Below are 11,164 nucleotides of genomic sequence, written 5' to 3'. Positions count from 1 at the left end.
GGGAATATTTCGAAAAAAAAATCCAGAATTTGTGACTTATTTTGCCTAGAGTGCCAAGAAACTCAGGTGGGCCACTAATCTACACATTATTTTTAGTCATTAAATTCCCATAACTTGTGTTTTTAAAAGTAGTATTACAAATGTTGTACGAATTGAAGTTTTTTTTTAATTTTCAAACTGCCAACACCCTTTTGGCCCACCCTGTATATACCTAGGCCTTTTCCCTTCAGTACACCTGCATGAAATAAGATCTTTTTCGAGCAAGTGTGATGAAAAGTAATCTATTCTTTTTAATTAATAGGAATTTCCGCAAAGTAACACCTCACTCTATTAATTACAAGTATTACAACATTTACAATTGATAGGTACTGACGGACGACCTAACAGTGTTATAGTCTCCAAACAAAGTCTGCAGCGGATTTGATAGCCCACGCAGTGTAAGTGTTATGTATACGTCATAATTTTATAGAAGTATGACGTTTAAAATGACACTAAACTTGCACTGCGTGGGCTATCAAAATCGCTGCAGACTTTTTACGGTCTGACTATAACATAATACTAAGGTTAGGTATTTCATTTTGAATTCCAAAAAAAACGGTAGAGTTGAGAACTTCCCCATTTTCAGAAATGAGTAGGTATTTAAGAGAATATATCCAACTGAAAATAAACCTACGTCCATTAATAGTTTTACCATTAATTCCACATGCTGCAACATAGTTACCATGCAGTTACGACTCACCTAACGTTTTGGTCGCTCGCATTTCCACTGCTCTCCTTCCAAACCGCTTATATCATTCAAACGTCATTACAAAATCAACCTTGATTCCATAATTATAGAGTTCAAATTCCAAAAAAAAATTAAACGAGATGAGAGGTTGATAAGGTAAGCGTTCGATTTGCAGTTAAACCATAACTATGGAAATAAAATGGCGGCTAACAGACATTTGACACTTTGTATGTTGCCATTACGACAAGTGTTTAGTAAGTCGCAAGCGAATGCAATAAACGGTCTTAGAGCGTTTAACTTTGTGCTTAACGTGAAATGTAGAAATCCTTTTAGAAAACCCGTCTGAGTACAAATAACATATGAAGCTCTACTGTAGAGCTGGGTCGTTTCGAGTTTTCCGTGAAACGAAACGTAACCGTTTTTTTAAATCACGTAACTGTTTTCAAAAACAGTTTCTAAAATAACTGGATTCCCAGTGTGTGTCGAACGAAACGAAACGAAATCGCATTGAATTTAGAAACGTACGTACTAGTTTTTAAAACAAAATTATACAATCAACTTCCCTTCGTACTTTGTTCAGGCTTAGGACTGACCGCAAGCGTTTTTACATTACAGGCGTACTTAAAAGTTGATTGTATATACATAATCAATTTATCATATGTACATATTTACAGTTCTTCGTATTTACAATTTTAAACATATTTGGACTTTTATATATTAAATCTATTCTCATCTAAATTAACATTTAGGAACATCAGTTGGCGAACTTTATCACTTTTCAGACTGGACCGCCTGTCAGAAATTATGAGGCCGGTCTTGCTAAATAATCGTTCGCAAGGAACGGATGTCGCCACAATATTACAGTTAGTTCTGTAAATTTGCGCCAAGTTCGGGTATATATGGCGATGTGCCTGCCACCATTTTCTAGGGCAGTTTTTGTTGCCCTGGCTGTCCACACGCAATAAAATGTCATCTTCAGTGTACATCTGGACTTCTTTGATGGCTTTTGATAAAGGTGTGCCTTGTTGTGATGCTATTTTGTCGCACATAAATTTGTCAAAGACGTCCCACGCCGACAGAGCCTTCGTGCTGGAGGGGGCGAGAGGCTCGGCAGGTTCTACCTGACGCTGCCTAGCTATAATTTCTTGAACCTTATCCTGTACCCTTCTTTTGGTTTTTAATGCCTCGCTCTGGTCCTTGAAGGCAGCCATTTTAAATCTGGGATCCAGAAACGTACATAACGAAAAGGATCCGCTTTTTTCGACTTTGTCAAAACGCTGATCGATAAACTTATCTAGTTCACCAATGAAGGCGGTAATTTGTGGAAGAATGTTGTCCATTTTGTATAGTTCTTCGCAAGTATTCTTTAATATTCGAGTAGTCACTATCACGTTCCCTCCTGTGACATACTTTTCGCCGCTCATCTCGGTTGTCATTTCCTCAAATGGCCTCAAAATTGTGCACAGTTGACTGAATGCCTCCCATTCCTCTTCAGATATTACTGGCAAATTTTCTCTATTTATTAGTGCCATTGTAATTTTTATTTCGTCAGATAGTTCCACGAATCTCTCCAGCATGTAGAATGTGGAATTCCACCTGGTTTCCACTTCTTGTATGAGATGTTTTGGATTTTTATTTCTCAATATTTGTTGTTGTATCAGTTTCTCCATTCCAATGCAACTTTTTTTAAAGTATGCAACTATCCTCTTAACTTTACTTATGCTGTGCTCAAACGTTTTTAGTGAGTCAGATAAAACTAAATTGAGCTTATGCCCATAAGCCATAGTGTTTCCAACGCAAGTGGTCATTGACAGCATTGGTTACATAACCAGCATTGTCGGTGACCGCAAAGTTTATTTTGTCTGTGACCTTCCACTCATCGGTTATTGCCCGTATTTTTTCGGCTATATTTTCGGCCGTATGATGTCCACTAAAATTGCAGCAGTCTAAAAGTATGGTTTTAAATTGAAAATCCTTATCTATATAATGGCCCGTCACTCCTAGGTAAGGCTCGGTTTTGCGTGACGTCCATAGGTCGAATGTTATGCACATTGCATCACAACCCGATGCTACTTCGGGTTGTATTGTGTCCTTGGTTTTATTGTATAACTTAACAAGTTGGCTATTGGACAACGTTTTTCTAGTAGGCAATTGGTACCCAGGTATCCATCTCATTAATTTTCGAAACGAACGTTCTTCAACAATACTGAATGGATGGAAAGAGTCTATACATAATTCCAAAACATCTTGGTCTATCTTTTTTTTTTGCTCCGTTGATATTTTTTTTGGGATGTAACTGTCCATAGTATTTTGTGGTCGTTTACGTGACACTTCCTGTGCTTGAATACGAGACGCAGGAGTAAACGTGCTACATTCAGCTTGAATTGTCGGGTTGTTCTGAGAGCTCGTCGCGGAATTAGTAGGCTCTTGATTGAAAGAAGCACTTGAACCTGAAGTCGACGGTATTTGTGAACTTAGAGAAGCATATTGTGCTATATGTTTCCGTTTCAAATGAGCTTTTAAGTTAGCTGTTGTTGACTTGTAACTAAAACTTTCATGACATGTTTTGCACTCGGCTTTGTAATCATCACGTTTTTCAAAAAAGTCCCATACTTCGCTAGAATTTTTTCTTGGCGCCATTTTTACACTTTTATACAATCAAGTTTACGAACACAATCTAATGATAACTAAAAACTAACCTAACCTAGGAAATGTTTTCTAACACTAAACTATTTACGAGTAGATATTTACAAAGTTTTACGTAGGTTCCCTACACTTCACAAGTTTATATACACATGTATCCAAAAAGGTCAATATTTTTGAATAAAAACAAAACTATCACAATACTCAAACTCGAGTAACTCGACAAATACAATCATATTAGTTTCTTATTGTCACGAATTCCCGCCAAGTCGCGAAACCAAAACTAAAACGATCTGCAATTCACATTTCAAAAAAACCTAATTTGCATCGTCTCACAAATGTCTAATATAACTTGACCCCTAACTTCAGTACTTTATAAAGATAAATCGATAGGTCACACATAAAATGGCCCCTCAATTCGTGATGCTAGGGAGTGTTTGTTAAGCGTCGTGAATTATTTTTAACGTAGTCCAACTGGCGCCAATTTGCCAATTTCGCTACTTGCTTTAATTTTACGCATTAAAAGATTCCTTAATTTAAACCCTAATGCTTAGAAAATAGAGCACTTATTTATCTAACGAACATTGAAGTTTTTGAATATAATGGCCTGCTAAAAAGCGCGATTAGCGTCTACCTGACAAAGCTCAATACGTTTCGTTTCGTTTTTATCTCTATCTCGCTCTTTCGTTAGCCGATAACCTATATCTGTCCCTGCTCATCGGAAAACGAATAAAACAGTTTTAGAGCTGCGTTTTGCTTTGCGATAGTTGCGTCCGTTATGCGAGGTTATGCGCGACTATGTTATCGTATGTCGCCGCCTCTTTGTCATCGTTTTTATAAAAACAGTTTGTCGTTCCTACCACAAACTGTTATTTCGTTACAGCACAAGAAAGTGTTTTTAAAAACACTTACGGAAAAAAACGCTCAGCTCTCAAGCTCTAGCTTGTAAGATAAACCAATTTGCGCTTTTGAATTTGGAACTTTCTTTTGTTTATATAAGTTCAAAACTGTTTGCACAAGTATGGGCCACTTGTGAGAGAAAGTCGTGAAAGAAAGAAAGAAAACCGGCCAAGTGCGAGTCGGACTTGCGCACGAAGGGTTCCGTACCATTACGCAGAAAACGGCAAAAAATATCACGTTTGTTGTATGGGAGCTCTTTAAAATCTTTATTTTATTTTTAGTATTTGTTGTCATATAGCGGCAACAGAAATACATCATCTTTTAACATTTCAACTGTCTAGCTAAGTATCAAGGTTCCTGACTTACAGTCTGGTGACAGACGGACGGACAGACGGACAAACGGACAGACGGACAGCGGAGTCATAGTAATAGGGACCCGTTTTTACCCTTTGAGTACGGAACCCTAAAAAGTAAGTACTTTAAGGAAACATGGAAAAAAATGAATTCATATTAGATTAACCCGGCTTTCTTCCAATACTTAAGTAGATATTGACACGTTCACAGCCAGCGCGAGCTACGCGCTACGAGCGTAGTCGATAACACGGGAAAACCCGTATGTAGCAACTAGCGCCTACGAACAGAGAACCCGCCTAGCGGGGTGGCGGCGCCTCAAACAATATTCGTAGGCAAGCTAATTTGTTTTTTATTACATTATATTAGCTGTAGGAAAAATACTTAATTACCATTAGAAGTATTTGAACAAATTAAATTATTTTTCAGTAAATATTTTAATTTGTTTTTATCAAGTAGAAACACTACTATATAAACTATAAACTGAAATAAATGTCATATACTAAGAAAAAGTGACCAAGGCCTCCAGTGCCCCAGGCTGGAATCGAACCAGCGTCCTCTGCTATCGCGGCAGGTGCCTAAGCCCCTCGGCCAAGGGGCCACAGCGGCATAGGTCGAATTTTCCAAGTATATGCACTTCTAATAATAATAAATAATTTAATTTGTTCAAATACTTCTAATGGTATTGATTGGCAGCGCCATCTCTCTCGCTAACTCGGTATCACATGAGTGATCCAGTTAGAAGATCCGAACCATACTGTTCTACCTTAGGAAGGCCAGGGGGCGCCATAAGCCTTCAGTAAGAAGTGCATATACTTGGAAAATTCGACCTATGCCGCTGTGGCCCGGTGGCCGAGTGGCGTAGGCACCTGCCGCGATAGCAGAGGACGCTGGTTCGATTCCAGCCTGGGGCACTGGAGGCCTTGGTCACTTTTTCTAGTATATGACGTTTATTTCAGTTTAAAATACTTAATTGTCTGAAAAATAGGCAAGCCGGTGGAGGTGGACATTGAGTTCTTAAATAGCCTCTCGCTATTGACCCGCCACGCGTTCTGCTATCTGCTTACAGGTAGGCTGTATGTTTTCTACTGTCGTAATATTAAAAAAGGATCAACGCAGATTAAATATAGACATTTTGCTTTGTGCATTGGGCTCATTGGGGTACCTACTTATTAAATGGCATATGTATCTAAACAATCAGAAGCACTTCATATTATACTCATGGACAAATTTAGAGAAACGCAAAAAAAGGTTTACTACTGGATTACATAACTTAGGTTCTGTAATCCTAGTAAGCCAGCCTAGTAATGTCAAAATTAGTAATTAAACTTTTTTTTTCCGTTCCCCTAAATTTGTCCGTGAGTGTAAAACGCTCACCAAGCCAAGCCATCTTGCTTACTGTTGCTACAGTAGAAAGTGATTCTAGTTTAGTCGATATTTGCCATTTTCAAAATTACCCCGCGTTCGTAGTTAACAAAATGCACCCAAATCATTCCAAAAAAAATTCCAAAATTCCAAATTCTTTATTCGTTCATCACAGGTACATAAATAGGTGATAACTTAATATTCTAAGGAACAGCCGTGATGTGCCTTTTGGCGTACGAAATAATTTCTTATTATCTAACTATATACATTTTTTTTACATTATTTACATGGGTAATGAGATTGGCATATGCAAATATAATTTATTGATACAATTCATATACTTATACAAAAATAAAAATGACAAATGTTCATGTTATAACTTTGCTCCGAAATAATTATGCTAATAGATTACAATTACAATTCACTACTTAGGCATATGTCAATATCATTAAAATAATCAGTTACACTATAATAACACTTATCTAGTAAGAATTTAAATAATAAGGACTTAAATTTATGTATTGGTGCCGTTTGCCATGATTCTGGTAACTTATTAAATAACTTTGGTGCCATCACCAGTACGCTTTTTTGCATCAAAGCTGTCGTAGTCCTACTCACTAATAGCGCTGGCTTTCTTGGGCGAAGGCTGCAAGTTCGCTGTTGCTCTTTGAAAGGAAAGAAATTTAAATTACTTTTGACAAAAACGCAGCACTCGAAAATATATAGACATGGAAATGTCAGTAACTTTAGCGACTCGAAAAGAGGCACGCTACTCTCCTGAGGGCTTAGACCACAGATAGCCCTTACGCATCGTTTTTGTGCCCTAAACAAAGAATGTCGATATGTAGAGTTTCCCCAGAAAACTAATCCATAACGTAGAGTTGATGAAACGAAACCATGATAAGCGGTTAGTACGGTGCTGCGGTCGGTAGTTTTCGCTAATCTGTATAGAGCATATGAAAATCGGTATAGTTTCTTACATACTTCTTCGGAATGAGTCTTCCACGACATATCGCTATCGATTGAAAGACCTAGAAATTTTGTAACACGCACCTTATCAACATTTTTGCCTTGATATGTAATATCAAGTGTTGGCGCTTTTTTTCTTTGACTAAATTGCATAATCTTAGTTTTTTCTAAATTAATTTTTAAATTATTACATTCTAACCATTCAATAATATGTCTTAAATCTGTATTTATTGCATTTTGATAGTCTATGTCGCTGTTTTTCTCTATAATAACGGTGCTGTCATCAGCATATAGTACCATTGGATACTGACTAGCTTTAACGATGTCGTTTACATACACTAAGAATAATAATGGCCCCAATATACTACCTTGTGGTACGCCGTACAGAATATTTCTTCGATTAGAAGTGTATGTTATTTCGTTTTTTGTACATGGACATATCTGTGACAATTCCGTGTAATGTACCCTATTTTCTAAGTATGACTTCATAAGGTTTAGAGCATTTCCACGGATCCCATAATGGCTTAACTTGTTCAATAATAGCTTATGATCCACGTGGTCAAAAGCCTTCGACATGTCCATATAGATGGCACAGGATGGTTTACCCTTGTCGAGACTATTGACAGCCTTAGAGACTAAGTCGTAAATAGCAACGTTTATAGACATGTTTTTTCGAAATCCCCTTTGCTCGTCAATTAGTATACTGTACTTTTCAAAAAAATTGTATAATTTGTTACAAATAAGTTTCTCAAAGACCTTTGACATTACTGGTAACAAAGCGACCGGGCGATAGTTGTTCGGGTCTGATTTATCACCCTTTTTGTGTAATGGTTTTATTACAGCTACTTTTAAGTTGCCAGGAAAATAGCCAGTAGTGAGGCTGAGATTTATTATATGAGCCAGTGGTGATGAGATGATATCGCTTACATATTTAACCACAGCAGTGCTGATACCATCAAATCCAACGCTATTTGTGTTGTTTAAGGAGGTTATAGTTTTCCTTACTTCTTCCGGTGTAGTTGGACTCAGAAAAATAGAGTTAGGATTCATAGGCATATTTATAGATTTTTTGCTATTATTATTATTTTGTGTAATTCCATCAATGAAAAAATTATTGAAGACATTTGCAATATCTGATGGATCTGTATAAGTTTTCCCATGAGCTATTAACGTACTTATAGGCTCCTTTGGTTTACAAGTTTTGGACTTATTTATGATTTGCCATGTAGCTCTTGTCTTATTTCTAGATGTCGACATAAAAAACTTATTTTGAGCTCTTTGGGTCAATGTTATTATAGTCTTAAGTCTCTGAGCGTACGTCTTATAGGCATTTTTATTTTCGCTGGATCTGTTAAGTCGATATAGCCAGAGAGCGTTTCGTTTCTTTTTACAACACAATCTGATTCCATTAGTTATCCATTTAGGTCTAACCTTTAGAGATTTCTTAATTAGCACATAAGGAAAACAAAGATCATACAAGCACTTGAAAATATCGGAAAAATTATCATAAGCTTTATCGGCATCATCTAACAAGTACACGTCATTAAAACTTAAACCTTTAACATGTTTTCGAAATAATTCAAGGTTTTCTTCTGTATAAACTCTGCGTCTGATGCGCCACATTTTTAATGAGCCATTTTCATAAATGTTTCTTTTAACAGAAAAGGTTAGAGTTTGGGCAGTATGATCTGATAGACCTGAATCTAGTACTTTACTGCTGTGCCCATTTTTTAAATTGTGAGCAAAATTGTCTATGCATGTGTTACTAGCCAGTCTCGTAGGCTGTTTTATTTCTAGATCTAAATTATAACTAGAGAGAAAATATTCTAATTGTAACGATACACTGTTTCTTTTCAAAATATTAATATTAAGATCTCCACATATGATAATCTTCTTATTGCTATTATTAGATATATTTTTTAAAATAATGTCTAGTTTGTCGTAAAATATGTCTAAATATCTAAGACCAGGAGTTCTGTAAATGCACATAATAACTGTTTTTTCAAGAGTTAGTTCAATCGCACAGCACTCAAATATTCCACTTACAGAATGTTTAGCAATATCCAACAGTTCCTTAAATTGATGGCCCGTTTTGACCAATATGCACGCTCCACCACGATTTTTTTCACGCGCGAAACACGCACCCAGTCGATAGTTTGGCACTGTTAAAAGGTCTTCATGGCCGGCTGTTATAAAGTGTTCTGTTATGCACATCACATCAACATCAATATTTTGTGTTCTCAGATTATCAATAAAGACAGCGAGCAGATCGGATTTATTTAACAGTCCTGCGATGTTTTGATGGAATATGGTCATCTCTGAATTAATATTTTTACTCACGAAAAAATGACGACTCGTTTTCAGTATCTCTATGTTCATCTTCATCGTAATCTTCTTTGTTATATTTTTGTACAGTCTCTTTATCTTCTTCGTAATGTTCTTGTTCAGTTTCTTTATCTTCTTCGTTATAGTCTTGTTCAGTTTCTTCTTCGTTATATTCTTGTTCAGTGTCTTTATGTTCTTCGTTATCATCATAGCCACCTGGGATGCAAAGTTGGTGCAAAAATATGGTTTCAGCCACATTATTAAGAATATTTTGTACTCCTGTATTCAGAAGTTTACCAGAAAAGTCGGAAAAAAGATCTAAAGTTAAATTCTCATTCGAGTCAAAGAACTGTCCATAGTTGTGGATTGCCATATCACGATTTAGGAGTGTGTTGAAAACCTCTACTCTATAGTTGTATATTGGTGCTCCGCAAACATATGTCGGCGCTGTTATAATTATATTAGTATTGGTGATTTCGTGTAGAACAGCTCTTATGGTTTCAACAATTGCTTTATAGTCTTGTGTGTCAATGAAATCCGTTTCTCCCGTCATCACTATACAGTAATCTTTTTTTGTATATCCAGATAACTTCTTGTGTATGTTTTCAAGTAAGGTAAGTATACCAGCACCAGGAGTAAGATAATGGCAGACCTCGAATCTATCGTAAAAACGTTGCCTTTTTATGTTTTGTAATAATTTCAATCGTTTGTTACCTGATAATATACATAGTTTGTTCAACTTCTTGTTATCTGATCCTATATCGTTCATGCTTGGCTTCATTGTTAGTTTAACGTTTCCTTCAGCATTCCTACTTTGTGTTCTTTGGTTTGGTTTTGATATAAGCAGCTCTTTCTCAAGATTTTTTATTGTATTAAGTTTCTTTGAAGTATTTAGACTGTTTTCTAGCTGGCGAATATGCTCTCTTAAATCTGCCAAGTTATTTTCCAGAAGTGTAATTTTTTTGTTCGTGTCATCAATATGAGAAGTTGTTAATTGCCGAATATTGCCCGTTTCAGTTTTCGTTTTTTCCGTGATCGTTTTAATGCTATCGACTTCAGTTTTTAGAGTTGTATAATTTTTGTTTAATTCGCCTATATTACTTTCAAGTTTATTAATTAGGCAGGTGAATTTTTGCTCTTGTTGCTCTAGTTGCATTGTGATTTGAGAGCGAAAGCTTCTCAGCTCTGTAAGGATAGTTGTAGATATCTCATTATTTTGTTTTGTAATATCACATTGTCCCTTTAACTCATTCAAGGTATTTTTATTCACACTTTGTTTAGGTCCGTCGTCTGTAGGCGGGCAAGTGGACGAGCTCTCCAAGGTTGTGTCTCCTAAACATGAGACGTTACTTTCGTCTAATGACATATTTGTCTCCTCTAACAGCTGTACCTGTCTCAATCCCGCAGGAGTTGCAGGTGTGTCGTCGTCACGGCGCCTGCGCGTAACGTTGTCACATTTAGGGCATTTCCATATCTTCCTTAACTCATTTCCGTGCTCTCTCATAAACGCTGAGGTATAATTAAAGCATGTGTAATGGTAACAATCTTTGCATTGAGAGCAAGACAATAATTCTCCCCTATCAATTTTCAAATGGCATCCTAGACAATTCATTTTTAGGGTTCCGTACCTCAAAAGGAAAAAACGGAACCCTTATAGGATCACTCGTGCGTCTGTCTGTCTGTCTGTCTGTCTGTCTGTCTGTCTGTCCGTCTGTCTGTCCGTCTGTCACAGCCGATTTTCTCCGGAACTACTGGACCAATCAAGTTGAAATTTGGTACACATATGTAAGTTTGTGACCCAAATACGGACATGTAACGTAAACAAATGAATTTTAAACATGGGGGCCACTTTTGGGGGGTAAATGAAAAAATGAAAAAAATTAA

This window comes from Cydia splendana, chromosome 11, assembly GCF_910591565.1.
Source record: "Cydia splendana chromosome 11, ilCydSple1.2, whole genome shotgun sequence".
NCBI lineage: Eukaryota > Metazoa > Arthropoda > Insecta > Lepidoptera > Tortricidae > Cydia > Cydia splendana.
This window is presented reverse-complemented; position numbering follows the sequence as displayed.